This window comes from Siphateles boraxobius, unplaced genomic scaffold (assembly GCF_051911475.1).
Source record: "Siphateles boraxobius isolate OS27281-9 unplaced genomic scaffold, OSU_SipBor_1 25, whole genome shotgun sequence".
In the NCBI taxonomy this organism is placed as follows: domain Eukaryota; kingdom Metazoa; phylum Chordata; class Actinopteri; order Cypriniformes; family Leuciscidae; genus Siphateles; species Siphateles boraxobius.
Window position 1 is genome coordinate 29,288,063 of NW_027508866.1, and position 22,538 is coordinate 29,310,600.

The following is a 22,538-nucleotide window of genomic DNA, read 5'->3' on the forward strand; positions in this document are numbered from 1 at the left end:
TAAATCACCCTAGCAACACCATAGCAACCACCCAAAATACCCTAGAACACCCTAGCAACACCCTAGCAACCACCAGAACACCCTAGCAACTGCCTAGCAACCACCCAGAACACCCTAGCAACCACCCAAAATACCTTAAATCACCCTAGCAACACCATAGCAACCACCCAAAATACCCTAGAACACCCTAGCAACACCATAGCAACCACCAGAACACCCTAGCAACTGCCTAGCAACCCCAGAACACCCTAGCAACTGCCTAGCAACCACCCAGAACACCATAGCAACCACCCAAAATACCTTACAACACCTTAGCAACACCATAGCAACCACCCAGAACACCATGGCAACCATCCAAAATACCTTAAAACCCCCTAGCAACACCATAGCAACCACCCAAAATACCGTAGAACACCCAAGCAACACCATAGCAACCATCCAAAACACCCTAGCAACCACCTAAAATACCTTAGCAACCGCCAGGCAACCACCCAGAACACCTTAGCAACCCACTAGAAACACCCTAGCAACTTTAAATTACTTCAAACTATACTTCAAACTTTAAACTACTTTAAACTTTAAACCATTAAAACTTTAAACTTCAAACTTTAAACTACTTTAAACTTTAAACTAATTTCAACTTCAAACTACTTTAAAATTTAAACTAATTTAAACTTTAAACTAATTTAAACTTCTTCAAACTTATTGGTCCAAACTTTCACAAGCCAACTTAAAGTTTGTCTCGACAAACTTTTTCTAGTTATTATTATTATTCTTCTTACTCAAATTTACAACTCTAACTCCTCCTAGAGCTTTAACTCCACATACTCCAAACTCGGCATGGACACTCAAACTGTTCTGACTCGGTATGCTATATCTTTTCTAACTGATCGGACTTACGGTTTTCCTAAAAACTACGATCAAACTCGGAAAAAACTCCCATTGACTTTACATTGCGGAATCTTCAGATTTTCAAACTCCCCAACTGTCAAAAATTCAAATGTAAATCCCTTGAAACCCTAGACTGAATCAAACTGCCATTCTATACACTATATGTGCCATTAAGACTCAATTAAACTAATAAACTCATCTAACTATTGCACTTATCTATCTAATCTTAAACTCATAATAAATTAATAAACTCTAAAATTGAACTCTTAGACTCATTTAAACTTATAAACTCTAAATTCATAAACTCATACACTTATAAACTCATGAATTCATACACTTATGAACTCATGAATTCATAAACTTATAAACTCATACACTTATGAACTCATGAATTCATACACTTATGAACACAAACTCATGAATGAATAAACTCTGAACTCTTACTCATTTAAACTTATAAACTCTTAAACTCGTACACTTATAAACTCATGAATTCATAAATTTATGAACTCATGAAATCATAAACTCATAAACTCGTCCACTTATAAACTCATGAATTCATACACTTATGAACTCAAACTCATAAATTAATAAACTCTGAACTCTTACTCATTTAAACTTATAAACTCTAAACTCATAAACTCATAAACTTATAAACTCATGAATTCATACACTTATGAATTTTCATAAATTCATACACTTATGAACTTTTAAATTCACAAATAGTTCACCATAGCAACCACCCAGAACACCCTAGCAACTGCCTAGCAACCACCCAAAATACCATACAACACCCTAGCAACACCATAACAACCATCCAAAACACCATAGAATACCCTAGCAACACCATAGCAACCACCCAGAACACCCTAGCAACTGCCTAGCAACCACCCAAAATACCTTAAAACACCCTAGCAAAACCATAGCAACCACCCAAAATAGCCTAGAACACCCTAGCAACCCTCCTAAATAGCGTAGAACACCCTAGCAACACCATAGCAACCACCCAAAATACCCTAGAACACCCTAGCAACTGCCTAGCAACCACCCAGAACACCCTAACAACCACCCAAAATACCTTAAAACACCCTAGCAACACCATAGCAACCACCCAAAATACCCTAGAACACCCTAGCAACTGCCTAGCAACTCCCAGAACACCCTAGCAACTGCCTAGCAACCACCCAGAACACCCTAGCAACCACCCAAAATACCTTAAATCACCCTAGCAACACCATAGCAACCACCCAAAATACCCTAGAACACCCTAGCAACACCCTAGCAACCACCAGAACACCCTGGCAACTGCCTAGCAACCACCCAGAACACCCTAACAACCACCCAAAATACCTTAAATCACCCTAGCAACACCATAGCAACCACCCAAAATACCCTAGAACACCCTTGCAACACAATAGCAACCACCCAGAACACCCTAGCAACCACCCAAAATACCTTAAAATACCCTAGCAACACCATAGCAACCACCCAAAATACCTTAAAACACCCTAGCAACACCATAGCAACCACCCGGAACACCCTAGCAACCACCCAGAACACCCTAGCAACTAATATAAACTTCAAACTACTTTAAAATTCAAACTAAATTTAAACTTTAAATTAATTTAAACTTCAATCTACTTTAAACTTTAAACTAATTTAAACTTCTAACTACTTTTAACTTTAAACTAATTTAAACATTTAAACTTTAAACTAATTTAAACTATAAACTAATTTAAACTTCAAACTACTTTAAACTTCACACTAATTTACATTTTAAACGAATGTAAACTTTAAACTACTTTTTAAACTAACCCCCCAAAATAGCCTAGAACACCCTAGCAACACCATAGCAACTACCCAGAACACCCTAGCAACTGCCTAGCAACCACCCAGAACACCCTAGCAACCACCCAAAATACCTTAAAACACCCTAGCAACACCATAGCAACCACCAGAACACCCTAGCAACTGCCTAGCAACCACCCAGAACACCCTAACAACCACCCAAAATACCTTAAATCACCCTAGCAACACCATAGCAACCACCCAAAATACCCTAGAACACCCTTGCAACACCATAGCAACCACCCAGAACACCCTAGCAACCACCCAAAATACCTTAAAATACCCTAGCAACACCATAGCAACCACCCAAAATACCTTAAAACACCCTAGCAACACCATAGCAACCACCCAGAACACCCTAGCAACCACCCAGAACACCCTAGCAACTAATATAAACTTCAAACTACTTTAAAATTCAAACTAAATTTAAACTTTAAACTAATTTAAACTTCAATCTACTTTAAACTTTAAACTAATTTAAACTTCTAACTACTTTTAACTTTAAACTAATTTAAACATTTAAACTTTAAACTAATTTAAACTATAAACTAATTTAAACTTCAAACTACTTTAAACTTCACACTAATTTACATTTTAAACGAATGTAAACTTTAAACTACTTTTTAAACTAACCCCCCAAAATAGCCTAGAACACCCTAGCAACACCATAGCAACTACCCAGAACACCCTAGCAACTGCCTAGCAACCACCCAGAACACCCTAGCAACCACCCAAAATACCTTAAAACACCCTAGCAACACCATAGCAACCACCCGGAACACCCTAGCAACTGCCTAGCATCCACCTAGCAACCAACCAAATACCTTAGTAACCACCCAGAACACCCTAGCAACCACCTAAAATACCTTAGCAACCGCCTAGCAACCATCCAGAACACCCTAGCAACCCATTAGAAACACCCTATCAACTTTAAATTACTTCAAACTATAATTTAAACAACTTTAAACTTTAAACTAATTTAAAATTTAAACTAATTTAAACTTTAAACTAATTTAAACTTTAAACTAATTTAAACTTCAAACTAATTTAAACTAATTTAAACTTCAAACTAATTTAAACTTCAAACTAATTTAAACTTCAAACTACTTTAAACTTCAAACTACTTTAAACTTCAAACTTATTGGTCCAAACTTTCACAAGCCAACTTAAAGTTTGTCTGGACGAACTTTTTCTAGTTATTAAGTTGGCTTGTGAGAGCCAACTTACTGAAATCCTATTTAAACTTATTAAGTTGGCTTGTGAGAGCCAACTTACTGAAATCCTATTTAAACTTATTATTATTATTAAGTTGGCTTGTGAGAGCCAACTTACTGAAATCCTATTTAAACTTATTAAGTTGGCTTGTGAGAGCCAACTTACTGATATTGTACTTAAACTTATTATTATTATTATTCTTACTAAAATTTACAACTCTATCTCCTCCTAGAGCTTTAACTCCACATACTCCAAACTCGGCTCAGACACTCAAACTGTTCTGACTCGGTATGCTATATCTTTTCTAACTGATCGGACTTATGGTTTTCCTAAAAATGACGATCAAAGTCGGAAAAAACTCCCATTGACTTAACATTGCGGAATGTTCAGATTTTCAAACTGGCCAACTGCCAAAAATTCAAATCTAAACTCCTTGAAGCCCTAGACTGAATCAAACTGCCATTCTATATACTATATGAGCCATTGAGACTAATTTAAACTAATAAACTCATCTATCATGACAATTTTCTATCTACACTTAAACTATTAAACTCATAATAAATTAATAAACTCTAAACTTGAACTCTTAGACTCATTTAAACTTATAAACTCTAAACTCATAAACTCGTACACTTATAAACTCATACACTTATAAACTCATGAACTCTTACTCATTTAAACGTATAAACTCTAAACTCATAAACTCGTACACTTATAAACTCATGAATTCATACACTTATGAACTCATGAATTCATAATCTTATGAACTCATACACTTATGAACTCATGAATTCATACACTTATGAACTCAAACTCATGAATAAATAAACTCTGAACTCTTACTCATTTAAACTTATAAACTCTTAAACTCGTACACTTATAAACTCATGAATTCATAAATTTATGAACTCATGAAATCATAAACTCATAAACTCGTCCACTTATAAACTCATGAATTCATACACTTATGAACTCAAACTCATAAATTAATAAACTCTGAACTCTTACTCATTTAAACTTATAAACTCTAAACTCATAAACTCATAAACTTATAAACTCATGAATTCATACATTTATGAATTTTCATAAATTCATACACTTATGAACTTTTAAATTCACAAATAGTTCACCATAGCAACCACCCAGAACACCCTAGCAACTGCCTAGCAACCACCCAAAATACCATACAACACCCTAGCAACACCATAACAACCATCCAAAACACCATAGAATACCCTAGCAACACCATAGCAACCACCCAGAACACCCTAGCAACTGCCTAGCAACCACCCAAAATACCTTAAAACACCCTAGCAACACCATAGCAACCACCCAAAATAGCCTAGAACACCCTAGCAACCATCCTAAATAGCGTAGAACACCCTAGCAACACCATAGCAACCACCCAGAACACCCAAGCAACCACCCAAAATACCTTAAAACACCCTAGCAACACCATAGCAACCACCCAAAATACCCTAGAACACCCTAGCAACTGCCTAGCAACCACCCAGAACACCCTAACAACCACCCAAAATACCTTAAAACACCCTAGCAACACCATAGCAACAACCCAAAATACCCTAGAACACCCTAGCAACTGCCTAGCAACTCCCAGAACACCCTAGCAACTGCCTAGCAACCACCCAGAACACCCTAGCAACCACCCAAAATACCTTAAATCACCCTAGCAACACCATAGCAACCACCCAAAATACCCTAGAACACCCTAGCAACACACTAGCAACCACCAGAACACCCTAGCAACTGCCTAGCAACCACCCAGAACACCCTAACAACCACCCAAAATACCTTAAATCACCCTAGCAACACCATAGCAACCACCCAAAATACCCTAGAACACCCTAGCAACACCATAGCAACCACCCAGAACACCCTAGCAACTAATATAAACTTCAAACTACTTTAAAATTCAAACTAAATTTAAACTTTAAACTAATTTAAACTATAAACTAATTTAAACTTCAATTTTATTTAAACTTTAAACTAATTTAAACTTCTAACTACTTTTAACTTTAAACTAATTTAAACATTTAATCTGTAAACTAATTTAAACTATAAACTAATTTAAACTTCAAACTACTTTAAACTTCACACTAATTTACATTTTAAACGAACGTAAACTTTAAACTACTTTAAACTTCTTTAAACTTTCTGGTCCAAACTTTCACAAGCCAACTTAAAGTTTGTCTCGACAAACTTTTTCTAGTTATTATTAAGTTGGCTTGTGAGAGCCAACTTACTGATATTGTACTTAAACTTATTATTATTATTATTCTGTCAAAAATTTACAACTCTATCTCCTCCTAGAGCTTTAACTCCACATACTCCAAACTCGGCACAGACACTCAGACTGTTCTGACTCGGTATGCTATATCTTTTCTAACTGATCGGACTTACGGTTTTCCTAAAAATGACAATCAGTCGGAAAAAACTCCCATTGACTTAACATGGCGGAATGTTCAGATTTTCAAACTCCCCAACTGTCAAAAATTCACATCTAAATACCTTGAAGCCCTAGACTGAATCAAACTGCCATTCTATATACTATATGAGCCATTGAGACTCATTTAAACTAATAAACTCATATATCTATGACACTTATCTATCTACACTTAAACTCTTAAACTCATAATAAATTAATAAACTCTAAACTTGAACTCTTAGACTAATTTAAACTTATAAACTCTAAACTCATAAACTCATACACTTATAAACTCATACACTTATAAACTCATGAATTCAAACTCTTATGAACTCAAACTCATAAATTAATAAACTCTGAACTCTAACTCATTTAAACTGATAAACTCTAAACTCATAAACTCGTACCCACCCATTTCTAAATACACTTATGAACTCATGAATTCATAAACTTATAAACACAATCTTTCTATCTCTCTTTCTTTCTTTCTCTCTTTCTTTCTAAATAATCTTTCTATATTTCTTTCTTTCTAACTAATCTTTCTATCTTTCTTTCTTTCTTTCTTTCTAACTAATTTTACTTTCTATCTTTCTTTCTTTCTAACTAATCTTTCTATTTTTCTTTCTATCTCTCTTTCTAATCTTTCTTTCTAACTAATCTTTCTTTCTTTCTTTCTTTCTTTTCTAACTAATCTTTCTTTCTTTCTAACTAAACTTTCTTTCTTTCTATCTAATCTTTCTATCTTTCTTTCTTTCTTTCTTTCTAATCTTTCTTTCAATCTTTCTTTTTTCTTTCTTTCTAACTAATCTTTCTTTCTTTCTAACTAATCTTTCTATCTCTCTTTCTTTCTTTCTCTCTTTCTTTATAACTAATCTTTCTATCTATCTTTATTTCTTTCTAATCTTTCTTTCAATCTTTCTTTTTTTTTAGCAACCACCCAAATTACCTTAAAACACCCTAGCAACACCATAGCAACCACCCAAAATGCTCTAGAACGCCCTAGCAACCACCCAGAACACCCTAGCAACCACCCAAAATACCCTAGAACACCCTAGCAACACCCTAGCAACCACCAGAACACCCTAGCAACTGCATAGCAACCACCCAGAACACCCTAGCAACCACCCAAAATACCTTAAATCACCCTAGCAACACCATAGCAACCACCCAAAATACCCTAGAACACCCTAGCAACACCCTAGCAACCACCAGAACACCCTAGCAACTGCCTAGCAACCACACAGAACACCCTAGCAACCACCCAAAATACCTTAAATCACCCTAGCAACACCATAGCAACCACCCAAAATACCCTAGAACACCCTAGCAACACCCTAGCAACCACCAGAACACCCTAGCAACTGCCTAGCAACCCCAGAACACCCTAGCAACTGCCTAGCAACCACCCAGAACATCATAGCAACCACCCAAAATACCTTACAACACCTTAGCAACACCATAGCAACCACCCAGAACACCATGGCAACCATCCAAAATACCTTAAAACACCCTAGCAACACCATAGCAACCACCCAAAATACCGTAGAACACCCAAGCAACACCATAGCAACCATCCACAACACCCTAGCAACCACCTAAAATACCTTAGCAACCGCCAGGCAACCACCCAGAACACCTTAGCAACCCACTAGAAACACCCTAGCAACTTTAAATTACTTCAAACTATACTTCAAACTTTAAACTACTTTAAACTTTAAACCATTAAAACTTTAAACTTTAAACTTTAAACTACTTTAAACTTTAAACTAATTTCAACTTCAAACTACTTTAAAATTTAAACTAATTTAAACTTTAAACTAATTTAAACTTCTTCAAACTTATTGGTCCAAACTTTCACAAGCCAACTTAAAGTTTGTCTCGACGAACTTTTTCTAGTTATTATTATTATTCTTCTTACTCAAATTTACAACTCTAACTCCTCCTAGAGCTTTAACTCCACATACTCCAAACTCGGCACGGACACTCAAACTGTTCTGACTCGGTATGCTATATCTTTTCTAACTGATCGGACTTACGGTTTTCCTAAAAATGACGATCAAAGTCGGAAAAAACTCCCATTGACTTAACATTGCGGAATGTTCAGATTTTCAAACTCCCAAACTGTCAAAATTTCAAATCTAAATACCTTGAAGCCCTAGACTCAATCAAACTGCCTTTCTATATACATATGAGCCATTGAGACTCATTTAAACTAATAAACTCATATATCTATGACACTTATCTATCTACACTTAAACTCTTAAACTCATAATAAATTAATAAACTCTAAACTTGAACTCTTAGACTAATTTAAACTTATAAACTCTAAACTCATAAACTCATACACTTATAAACTCATACACTTATAAACTCATGAATTCAAACTCTTATGAACTCAAACTCATAAATTAATAAACTCTGAACTCTTACTCATTTAAACTTATAAACTCTAAACTCATAAACTCGTACACTTATAAACTCATGAATTCATACACTTATGAACTCATGAATTCATAAACTTATAAACTCATACACTTATGAACTCATGAATTCATACACTTATGAACACAATCTTTCTTTCTCTCTTTCTTTCTAAATAATCTTTCTATCTTTCTTTCTTTCTAACTAATCTTTCTTTCTAACTAATCTTTCTATCTTTCTTTCTTTCTTTCTTTCTTTCTAACTAATTTTACTTTCTATCTTTCTTTCTTTCTAACTAATCTTTCTTTCTTTCTAACTAATCTTTCTTTCTTTCTAACTAATCTTTCTATCTTTCTTTCTATCTCTCTTTCTAATCTTTCTTTCTAACTAATCTTTCTTTCTTTCTTTCTTTCTTTCTTTCTTTCTTTCTTTCTTTCTTTCTTTTCTAACTAATCTATTTCTTTCTAACTAATCTTTCTTTCTTTCTTTCTAACTAATCTTCTATCTTTCTTTCTTTCTTTCTTTCTGTCTAATCTTTCTTTCAATCTTTCTTTTTTTCTTTCTTTCTAACTAATCTTACTTTCTAACTTTCTTTCATTCTAACTAATCTTTCTTTCTAACTAATCTTTCTTTCTTTCTAACTAATCTTTCTATCTCTCTTTCTTTCTTTCTCTCTTTCTTTCTAACTAATCTTTCTATCTATCTTTATTTCTTTCTAATCTTTCTTTCAATCTTTCTTTCTTTTTAGCAACCACCCAAAATACCTTAAAACACCCTAGCAACACCATAGCAACCACCCAAAATGCTCTAGAACACCCTAGCAACCACCCAGAACACCCTAGCAACCACCCAAAATACCTTAAATCACCCTAGCAACACCATAGCAACCACCCAAAATACCCTAGAACACCCTAGCAACCACCAGAACACCCTAGCAACTGCATAGCAACCATCCAGAACACCCTAGCAACCACCCAAAATACCTTAAATCACCCTAGCAACACCATAGCAACCACCCAAAATACCCTAGAACACCGTAGCAACACCCTAGCAACCACCAGAACACCCTAGCAATTGCCTAGCAACCACCCAGAACACCCTAGCAACCACCCAAAATACCTTAAATCACCCTAGCAACACCATAGCAACCACCCAAAATACCCTAGAACACCCTAGCAACACCCTAGCAACCACCAGAACACCCTAGCAACTGCCTAGCAACCCCAGAACACCCTAGCAACTGCCTAGCAACCACCCAGAACACCATGGAAACCATCCAAAATACCTTAAAACACCCTAGCAACACCATAGCAACCACCCAAAATACCGTAGAACACCCAAGCAACACCATAGCAACCATCCAAAACACCCTAGCAACCACCTAAAATACCTTAGCAACGCCAGGCAACCACCCAGAACACCTTAGCAACCCACTAGAAACACCCTAGCAACTTTAAATTACTTCAAACTATACTTCAAACTTTAAACTACTTTAAACTTTAAACCATTAAAACTTTAAACTTTAAACTTTAAACTACTTTAAACTTTAAACTAATTTCAACTTCAAACTACTTTAAAATTTAAACTAATTTAAACTTTAAACTAATTTAAACTTCTTCAAACTTATTGGTCCAAACTTTCACAAGCCAACTTAAAGTTTGTCTCGACGAACTTTTTCTAGTTATTATTATTATTATTCTGTCAAAAATTTACAACTCTATCTCCTCCTAGAGCTTTAACTCCACATACTCCAAACTCGGCACAGACACTCAGACTGTTCTGACTCGGTATGCTATATCTTTTCTAACTGATCGGACTTACGGTTTTCCTAAAAATGACGATCAAAGTCGGAAAAAACTCCCATTGACTTAACATGGCGGAATGTTCAGATTTTCAAACTCCCCAACTGTCAAAAATTCAAATCTAAATACCTTGAAGCCCTAGACTGAATCAAACTGCCATTCTATATACTATATGAGCCATTGAGACTCATTTAAACTAATAAACTCATATATCTATGACACTTATCTATCTACACTTAAACTCTTAAACTCATAATAAATTAATAAACTCTAAACTTGAACTCTTAGACTAATTTAAACTTATAAACTCTAAACTCATAAACTCATACACTTATAAACTCATACACTTATAAACTCATGAATTCAAACTCTTATGAACTCAAACTCATAAATTAATAAACTCTGAACTCTTACTCATTTAAACTTATAAACTCTAAACTCATAAACTCGTACACTTATAAACTCATGAATTCATACACTTATGAACTCATGAATTCATAAACTTATAAACTCATACACTTATGAACTCATGAATTCATACACTTATGAACACAATCTTTCTATCTCTCTTTCTTTCTTTCTCTCTTTCTTTCTAAATAATCTTTCTATATTTCTTTCTTTCTAACTAATCTTTCTATCTTTCTTTCTTTCTTTCTAACTAATTTTACTTTCTATCTTTCTTTCTTTCTAACTAATCTTTCTTTCTTTCTAACTAATCTTTCTATCTTTCTTTCTATCTCTCTTTCTAATCTTTCTTTCTAAGTAATCTTTCTTTCTTTCTTTCTTTCTTTCTTTTCTAACTAATCTATTTCTTTCTAACTAATCTTTCTTTCTTTCTTTCTAACTAATCTTTCTATCTTTCTTTCTTTCTTTCTTTCTTTCTTTCTTTCTTTCTAATCTTTCTTTCAATCTTTCTTTTTTTCTTTCTTTCTAACTAATCTTACTTTCTAACTTTCTTTCATTCTAACTAATCTTTCTTTCTAACTAATCTTTCTTTCTTTCTAACTAATCTTTCTATCTCTCTTTCTTTCTTTATCTCTTTCTTTCTAACTAATCTTTCTATCTATCTTTATTTCTTTCTAATCTTTCTTTCAATCTTTCTTTCTTTTTAGCAACCACCCAAAATACCTTAAAACACCCTAGCAACACCATAGCAACCACCCAAAATGCTCTAGAACACCCTAGCAACCACCCAGAACACCCTAGCAACCACCCAAAATACCTTAAATCACCCTAGCAACACCATAGCAACCACCCAAAATACCCTAGAACACCCTAGCAACACCCTAGCAACACCCTAGCAACCACCAGAACACCCTAGCAACTGCCTAGCAACCACCCAGAACACCCTAGCAACCACCCAAAATACCTTAAATCACCCTAGCAACACCATAGCAACCACCCAAAATACCCCAGAACACCCTAGCAACTGCCTAGCAACCACCCAGAACACCATAGCAACCACCCAAAATACCTTACAACACCTTAGCAACACCATAGCAACCACCCAGAACACCATGGCAACCATCCAAAATACCTTAAAACACCCTAGCAACACCATAGCAACCACCCAAAATACCGTAGAACACCCCAAGCAACACCATAGCAACCATCCAAAACACCCTAGCAACCACCTAAAATACCTTACCAACCGCCAGGCAACCACCCAGAACACCTTAGCAACCCACTAGAAACACCCTAGCAACTTTAAATTACTTCAAACTATACTTCAAACTTTAAACTACTTTAAACTTTAAACCATTAAAACTTTAAACTTTAAACTTTAAACTACTTTAAACTTTAAACTAATTTCAACTTCAAACAACTTTAAAATTTAAACTAATTTAAACTTTAAACTAATTTAAACTTCTTCAAACTTATTGGTCCAAACTTTCACAAGCCAACTTAAAGTTTGTCTCGACGAACTTTTTCTAGTTAAGTTGGCTTGTGAGAGCCAACTTACTGATATTGTACTTAAACTTATTATTATTATTATTATTATTCTGTCAAAAATTTACAACTCTATCTCCTCCTAGAGCTTTAACTCCACATACTCCAAACTCGGCACAGACACTCAGACTGTTCTGACTCGGTATGCTATATCTTTTCTAACTGATCGGACTTACGGTTTTCCTAAAAATGACGATCAAAGTCGGAAAAAACTCCCATTGACTTAACATGGCGGAATGTTCAGATTTTCAAACTCCCCAACTGTCAAAAATTCAAATCTAAATACCTTGAAGCCCTAGACTGAATCAAACTGCCATTCTATATACTATATGAGCCATTGAGACTCATTTAAACTAATAAACTCATATATCTATGACACTTATCTATCTACACTTAAACTCTTAAACTCATAATAAATTAATAAACTCTAAACTTGAACTCTTAGACTAATTTAAACTTATAAACTCTAAACTCATAAACTCATACACTTATAAACTCATACACTTATAAACTCATGAATTCAAACTCTTATGAACTCAAACTCATAAATTAATAAACTCTGAACTCTTACTCATTTAAACTTATAAACTCTAAACTCATAAACTCGTACACTTATAAACTCATGAATTCATACACTTATGAACTCATGAATTCATACACTTATGAACACAATCTTTCTATCTCTCTTTCTTTCTTTCTCTCTTTCTTTCTAAATAATCTTTCTATATTTCTTTCTTTCTAACTAATCTTTCTATCTTTCTTTCTTTCTTTCTTTCTTTCTAACTAATTTTACTTTCTATCTTTCTTTCTAACTAATCTTTCTTTCTTTCTAACTAATCTTTCTATCTTTCTTTCTATCTCTCTTTCTAATCTTTCTTTCTAACTAATCTTTCTTTCTTTCTTTCTTTCTTTCTTTTCTAACTAATCTATTTCTTTCTAACTAATCTTTCTTTCTTTCTAACTAATCTTTCTATCTTTCTTTCTTTCTTTCTAATCTTTCTTTCAATCTTTCTTTTTTTCTTTCTTTCTAACTAATCTTACTTTCTAACTTTCTTTCATTCTAACTAATCTTTCTTTCTAACTAATCTTTCTTTCTTTCTAACTAATCTTTCTATCTCTCTTTCTTTCTTTCTCTCTTTCTTTCTAACTAATCTTTCTATCTATCTTTATTTCTTTCTAATCTTTCTTTCAATCTTTCTTTCTTTTTAGCAACCACCCAAAATACCTTAAAACACCCTAGCAACACCATAGCAACCACCCAAAATGCTCTAGAACACCCTAGCAACCACCCAGAACACCCTAGCAACCACCCAAAATACCTTAAATCACCCTAGCAACACCATAGCAACCACCCAAAATACCCTAGAACACCCTAGCAACACCCTAGCAACCACCAGAACACCCTAGCAACTGCCTAGCAACCACCCAGAACACCCTAGCAACCACCCAAAATACCTTAAATCACCCTAGCAACACCATAGCAACCACCCAAAATACCCTAGAACACCCTAGCAACACCCTAGCAACCAGCAGAACACCCTAGCAACTGCATAGCAACCACCCAGAACACCCTAGCAACCACCCAAAATACCTTAAATCACCCTAGCAACACCATAGCAACCACCCAAAATACCCTAGAACACCCTAGCAATACCCTAGCAACCACCAGAACACCCTAGCAACTGCCTAGCAACCACCCAGAACACCCTAGCAACCACCCAAAATACCTTAAATCACCCTGGCAAAACCATAGCAACCACCCAAAATACCCTAGAACACCCTAGCAACACCCTAGCAACCACCAGAACACCCTAGCAACTGCCTAGCAACCCCAGAACACCCTAGCAACTGCCTAGCAACCACCCAGAACACCATAGCAACCACCCAAAATACCTTACAACACCTTAGCAACACCATTGCAACCACCCAGAACACCATGGCAACCATCCAAAATACCTTAAAACACCCTAGCAACACCATAGCAACCACCCAAAATACCGTAGAACACCCAAGCAACACCATAGCAACCATCCAAAACACCCTAGCAACCACCTAAAATACCTTAGCAACCGCCAGGCAACCACCCAGAACACCTTAGCAACCCACTAGAAACACCCTAGCAACTTTAAATTACTTCAAACTATACTTCAAACTTTAAACTACTTTAAACTTTAAACCATTAAAACTTTAAACTTTAAACTTTAAACTTTAAACTACTTTAAACTTTAAACTAATTTCAACTTCAAACTACTTTAAAATTTAAACTAATTTAAACTTTAAACTAATTTAAACTTCTTCAAACTTATTGGTCCAAACTTTCACAAGCCAACTTAAAGTTTGTCTCGACGAACTTTTTCTAGTTATTATTATTATTATTATTATTATTCTTACTCAAATTTACAACTCTAACTCCTTCTAGAGCTTTAACTCCACATACTCCAAACTCGGCACGGACACTCAAACTGTTCTGACTCGGTATGCTGTATCTTTTCTAACTGATCGGACTTACGGTTTTCCTAAAAATGACGATCAAAGTCGGAAAAAACTCCCATTGACTTTACATTGCGGAATCTTCAGATTTTCAAACTCCCCAACTGTCAAAAATTCAAATGTAAATCCCTTGAAACCCTAGACTGAATCAAACTGCCATTCTATACACTATATGTGCCATTAAGACTCAATTAAACTAATAAACTCATCTAACTATTGCACTTATCTATCTAATCTTAAACTCATAATAAATTAATAAACTCTAAAATTGAACTCTTAGACTCATTTAAACTTATAAACTCTAAACTCATAAACTCATACACTTATAAACTCATACACTTATAAACTCATGAATTCAAACTCTTATGAACTCAAACTCATAAATTAATAAACTCTGAACTCTTACTCATTTAAACTTATAAACTCTAAACTCATAAACTCGTACACTTATAAACTCATGAATTCATACACTTATGAACTCATGAATTCATAAACTTATAAACTCATACACTTATGAACTCATGAATTCATACACTTATGAACACAATCTTTCTATCTCTCTTTCTTTCTTTCTCTCTTTCTTTCTAAATAATCTTTCTATATTTCTTTCTTTCTAACTAATCTTTCTATCTTTCTTTCTTTCTAACTAATTTTACTTTCTATCTTTCTTTCTTTCTAACTAATCTTTCTATCTTTCTTTCTATCTCTCTTTCTAATCTTTCTTTCTAACTAATCTTTCTTTCTTTCTTTCTTTCTTTTCTAACTAATCTATTTCTTTCTAACTAATCTTTCTTTCTTTCTTTCTAACTAATCTTTCTATCTTTCTTTCTTTCTAATCTTTCTTTCAATCTTTCTTTTTTTCTTTCTTTCTAACTAATCTTACTTTCTAACTTTCTTTCATTCTAACTAATCTTTCTTTCTAACTAATCTTTCTTTCTTTCTAACTAATCTTTCTATCTCTCTTTCTTTCTTTCTCTCTTTCTTTCTAACTAATCTTTCTATCTATCTTTATTTCTTTCTAATCTTTCTTTCAATCTTTCTTTCTTTTTAGCAACCACCCAAAATACCTTAAAACACCCTAGCAACACCATAGCAACCACCCAAAATGCTCTAGAACACCCTAGCAACCACCCAGAACACCCTAGCAACCACCCAAAATACCTTAAATCACCCTAGCAACACCATAGCAACCACCCAAAATACCCTAGAACACCCTAGCAACACCCTAGCAACCACCAGAACACCCTAGCAACTGCCTAGCAACCACCCAGAACACCCTAGCAACCACCCAAAATACCTTAAATCACCCTAGCAACACCATAGCAACCACCCAAAATACCCTAGAACACCCTAGCAACACCCTAGCAACCACCAGAACACCCTAGCAACTGCCTAGCAACCACCCAGAACACCCTAGCAACCACCCAAAATACCTTAAATCACCCTAGCAACACCATAGCAACCACCCAAAATACCCTAGAACACCCTAGCAACACCCTAGCAACCACCAGAACACCCTAGCAACTGCCTAGCAACCCCAGAACACCCTAGCAACTGCCTAGCAACCACCCAGAACACCATAGCAACCACCCAAAATACCTTACAACACCTTAGCAACACCATAGCAACCACCCAGAACACCATGGCAACCATCCAAAATACCTTAAAACACCCTAGCAACACCATAGCAACCACCCAAAATACCGTAGAACACCCAAGCAACACCATAGCAACCATCCAAAACACCCTAGCAACCACCTAAAATACCTTAGCAACCGCCAGGCAACCACCCAGAACACCTTAGCAACCCACTAGAAACACCCTAGCAACTTTAAATTACTTCAAACCGTACTTCAAACTTTAAACTACTTTAAACTTTAAACCATTAAAACTTTAAACTTTAAACTACTTTAAACTTTAAACTAATTTCAACTTCAAACTACTTTAAAATTTAAACTAATTTAAACTTTAAACTAATTTAAACTTCTTCAAACTTATTGGTCCAAACTTTCACAAGCCAACTTAAAGTTTGTCTCGACGAACTTTTTCTAGTTATTACTATTCTTCTTACTCAAATTTACAACTCTAACTCCTCCTAGAGCTTTAACTCCACATACTCCAAACTCGGCACGGACACTCAAACTGTTCTGACTCGGTATGCTATATCTTTTCTAACTGATCGAACTTACGGTTTTCCTAAAAATGACGATCAAAGTCGGAAAAAACTCCCATTGACTTTACATTGCGGAATGTTCAGATTTTCAAACTCCCAAACTGTCAAAATTTCAAATCTAAATACCTTGAAGCCCTAGACTCAATCAAACTGCCATTATATATACTATATGAGCCATTGAGACTCATTTAAACTAATAAACTCATCTAACTATTGTACTTAATAAATTAATAAACTCTAAAATTGAACTTTTAGACTCATTTAAATTAATAAACTCTAAACTCATAAACTCTAAATTCATAAACTCATACTCTTATAAACTCTCATAAACTATTAAACTCATAAATTAATAAACTGGACACTTACTCATTTAAACTTATAAAATCTAAACTCATAAATTAATAAACTCTGAACTCTTACTCATTTAAACTTATAATCTCATAAATTTATACACTTTTAAACTCATAAACATATAAACTCATAAACTCGTACACTTATAAACTCATGAATTCATTCACTTATGAACTCATGAATTCATACACTTATGAACTCGTAAATTCATACACTTATCAACTCAAACTCATAAATTAATAAACTCTCAACTCTTACTAATTTAAACTTAAATTCTAAACTCATACACTTATGAACTCATGAATTCATACACTTATAAACTTAATAAACTCATCTTTCTATCTACTTTACACTTCAAACTGATTTAAACTTTAAACTATTTCTAACTTCAAATTACTAAATTTTACATTTAAACGTATAAACTCATGAATTAATAAACTCTAAACTCTTACTATAAACTCAAATACTCTGAGTAAGTGTGTCTGAGTGTGCGTGTGTGAGTGTGTCTGTGTGAGTTAGTGAGAGTGTGAGTGTGTGTGTGTGAGTGAGTGAGTGAGTGCGTGTGTGTTGGGGGAGATCAAGAAAGACAAAGTCAAGTAATTATGCTTCAAAAATTATTTTATTTAGTTAATGCCTATTTGGATCGCGCTTAGTCTGGAACCTCACCCTAAGCAAGTCAAACTGGAGTAAAAAAACTACTAGAATTACTCACTCTTGGGATCACTGGAACACACAAGCCTTTCCACCACGTCAAGGTGGCGATCCTGGGAAAGGACATTCACTCTCCATTCATTCCTTATCTAACACTAACACAAAACACACACACACACACACACACACACACACACACACACACACACACACACACACACACACACACACACACACACACTATATCAAACAGATTCACACACACATACACACAAGAAGTAGACAAAATGTGAACAGTTTAGTGGTATCCCAGCTAACACACGACGTAACAGTTACGTAATGTATTCGTACTTTTTGGTCACGTCATGACTTTACCAATTGACAACGTAACTACAACGTCGCATGCTCGTAATTTCATTATCATCATATGACCAACCCACAACGTCGTCAGTACGTCCTCCTAAGGTTGTAAGATAACCAACAACGTCGCAGATACGTACTCTAATCGTAATTACTTGGTAATTTTATGACTTACTGGCAACGTAACTAGAACGTCGCATGCCCGTAATTTCATTACCATCATATGACCAAACCACAACATCGTCAGTACGTCCTCCTAAGGTTAGAAAATAACCAACAATGTCGCAAATACGTACTCTAATCGTAATAACTTGGTAATTGTATGACTTACTGATAACAGAACTGCAACGTCACGGGACCGTAATTTCATTACCATCTTTAATTTATATAAAGATAGTGCTTAATTCATTCTCTTTTAATGTAATGTAATATATATATATATATATATATATATATATATATATATATATATATATATATAATACAGATGTCTTGAAATTGCTTTACAATAAAAATAAAAGTAAAATGGTGTAAAAAAAAATAAAGCATAATTGTAAAGTGAATGGGTCATAGAACTGCACAATGAGTTTTAAATTCATTATTTAAAATTAATGATATTATAAATTGTTAAATGTTATAATTCTAGATGTTTATTTAAATGCTGCGTGCCTTTTGACGTGTTCTATGGTTTCAATGGGCGTACGTGTCGCATCAAAGTCCTTGTCGCATTCAAAGCTATCTGATTCAAAGACAGGAGCGCGCGAAAGCAGATGGAAACCATGGAAACGAGGAAACCTCATCAACTGACAAACAGCAAAACTAGCGTCTCTCACTGTTGTTTTCACTGCTTTCAGGTAAGTTTAGTTACCAAAATCACACAAATAATACATACAAACGTGCCTGACATCTTTCTTACGTGTAATTGTACACTTCTGTTGAATATTTACTTTATAGAAATGGTTTTGTGTCTTCGAAAAAGTCCGTTAGCATCTCAACCGTTTTCAGAAGAGCTAAGTTAAGTTTACATTACAATTGAGCTCTTGTTTTACATAAGTTTGGGTTTTTAACAACATTTTTGTGTTGATAACAGTTTTTGATAGTTTTGTTTTGCTGGTAACAGTTAATTTGTCAATGGGTGATTGGAAGTACGCTGATTTATTTAACCTGAAATAATTCACTGTAAGTTAACGTACTGTTAATGACATCACTTACAAAGATTGATAATAAGTGATTTCAGGAGGGACAGAAAAAACCCTCCACAACAAAGGGGGAATTATTGTTTAATCATGATAATAATTTCATATGCATTTATTGCACAATATATCAACGTTACCTTAGATATTTTTTGTATATATTCTTTATCTTTTCTGCATTTCATCTCTGCTCTAGCTTGCTTCCTTGTAATAAACCCTTTGTTCTATTGTAAATTCTATGTAACATTGTTGGCTCTGTGACACATTGCATGTTATTTTCTAGAAGATCATCATGCTGATGGCCTGCTGCACCCCCTGTCCAAGACAACCTCCACGGCTATGAACTCGACTAGTAAGCAAAACCTCAAACATAGTGTTCAATAGTTGTGGGTCTGTAGGATTTATAATTTTGAATGAAGTCTCACTTTAAATTCATTAATCCCATTTTTTTTCACTGACATTGTCCTTGAGAAGCCTGTAGGCTAAATAATCAGCTAAATAATAGGCAGCAAATATAATGTTATAATGGTCATAGTTAAATAATTCATTTAACTATTATGATAACAGGATATCATGGTCATTGGTATATATATATATATATATTTTTTTTTTTTCTCTAGGTGTGTTTTTAACTATGTTGGCCAATGAGACAGACACCATACTGTCCAACTCAAAGGTATTTTATATGTATTTTTTCATTGATAAATACTGAAATTCTTTTTACTTTCAAATGCTGAATTCAGGGGGTCGACAACTTTAGGCACGCAAGTTATTTTTCACAGATATCTGTCCAGTTTACTCATGGCTCATACTCTTAGCCTTTTAAAATGTTTGAATGTATATCCGCAATACAATATCAGGGGGTAAAGATATCATTAGAGTTTTTAAAGTTATGGCTATGCTCTTGTTACCAGATGAGATATCATTTGACCCTGTGATTCTTCAGGACAAGATCTTGATGCCATCCACACTCAGTACATGACGAAGGTGAGTTTCACAATAGCTGCCACTATCACAAATCAAGAGACAGAACACAACAGGCCTTCATCCATATGAACTCACACATATGTAGGCATGGGTACTGAAACCCAGTATTAAACATTAATCGGGCCCTGGGGCCAAATTAAGGAAGACCGCAGTATCGATAAGCTCAGATGTTATCGGTTCTGCTGACGGTACTGAAGAAATTACACACACTATTTATTATAGACATTGTCTTGCACATTCTGTGAGGATTAGGAGGGGTGTTTTAAACAGTCTTCATACAACATGTGTTTTTCAGTCTGGTTGTTTGTAATTTTGTAAGAGTAGGGAGAGGCTGTTCCTCAGTGAAGACTTTTTACATTCGATAATTCAATTTCCGTACCTGATAAGTTAGATTTTCCTAAAAAAAACATCATGCACTGCTTATTTCAAATGTATTTTTCTTCTATTGAATTTATCCATGCTTGTAATTTGTTTATAATTTTCAATGCAGATTCACTCCTCTAAATAAATAATCTCTTGAAATTTGTTTTTATATCGCAATATATATAGCAGCAGATAAACAAAATATTTTATTTAAGGTTTTCAATATTGTGCAGCCTTAATATTGAGCATTTAACCTAACCCTAATTTTAAATTGAACCTGGAATGATAATTTGTGATACCAGATGAGATGTATGTATGCATGTATGATAGATTTTGAACTGTACTATGTTTGTATTGCAGGTTTTCTGGGATCCACAGCGGAAGGCATCAAGGCGTGAGATGTTGGCCTGGACAGATGTATCTGTACACCACACCGACCTCTGCTTTTGCACGGATGGCTGATTACTACCATGTTCTGTATAGGTTTTATTATAGCAAAACTGAGCACCTGTGACAGTGGAATCTGTAGGTGTAAAGTAGTCAGACATCAGTACAATTAAAATCACAGAGAGAAAGTTTTTTTTATTTTTATAGAAGTTTCAAACTTTTTTCTCTTACACAAAAAACACTGCAGTTACAGCTTTTCAAATTCTTCATTGGAGATGCACAAATACTTTTCTTTTTTTCAAATCACAAAGTAAGAAATGTATGCTGACATTTAAAGCGCGGCCACACAGGGGGTTATAGCATATGTGACTGAATAAAAAGTAAAGTGTGACCACATGAGAATAGCCAAACAGTATAGATGATTCACAAAATTATACACCAAGAAATGTGCATAATTGGCCAAAATGTTACTGTTTATCAACAAAAATATGACCCTGTGAGTTTGGTAATTTGAAGAATAGGATTTGTGCACCTGCAATGAAGAATTTAAAAAGGTGTAACTCATGTGTTGTGTTTGTGAGAGAGAAAGGAAAGAAAAAGAGGTTTGCAACACATAAAACATTTTCTCGAAGACTTGAAATCTACAAATTGCACTGTTATAGGGACTCTGTTTTGCTTCAATAATACTAGATATAATACAGTGTCAATCTTATTAACTACTATTTATTTTGTATAAAATAATTTACAGTACCGGTCAAAAGTTTGGAAACATTACTATTTTTATATATATTTTTGGAAGAAGTCTATTCTGCTCATCAAGCTTGCATTTATTTGACAAAAAACAGTAATATTGTAAAATATCATAATGTAAAACAGCTGTTTTCTATGTTTCTCTTTTCTATGTGAATATATAGTAGTGTAATTTATTCCTGTGTATAATATTATATCATATAACACTGAAGACTGGATTAATGATGCTGAAAATTCAGCTTTGCATCACAGGATTAAAT

At 34.4% G+C, this 22,538-nt stretch overlaps 1 long non-coding RNA gene across 4 annotated transcripts; it reads left to right on the forward strand.

Moving 5' to 3' along the window:
• The first annotated feature begins 19,336 nt into the window (after nt 1-19,336).
• Nucleotides 19,337-21,675, forward strand: LOC143750401 (uncharacterized). Of its 4 annotated transcripts, XR_013207159.1 has the most exons (6): nt 19,358-19,452; nt 19,553-19,612; nt 20,075-20,143; nt 20,412-20,467; nt 20,706-20,778; nt 21,502-21,675. It is a non-coding gene; the product is annotated as an uncharacterized LOC143750401 (long non-coding RNA). The 4 variants fall into 4 exon arrangements; XR_013207160.1 differs by lacking the exon at nt 19,553-19,612 and having other exon boundaries at nt 19,337-19,452; nt 20,078-20,143; XR_013207158.1 differs by lacking the exon at nt 19,553-19,612 and having other exon boundaries at nt 19,342-19,452; nt 21,502-21,673.
• Nucleotides 21,676-22,538: the final 863 nt, after the last annotated feature.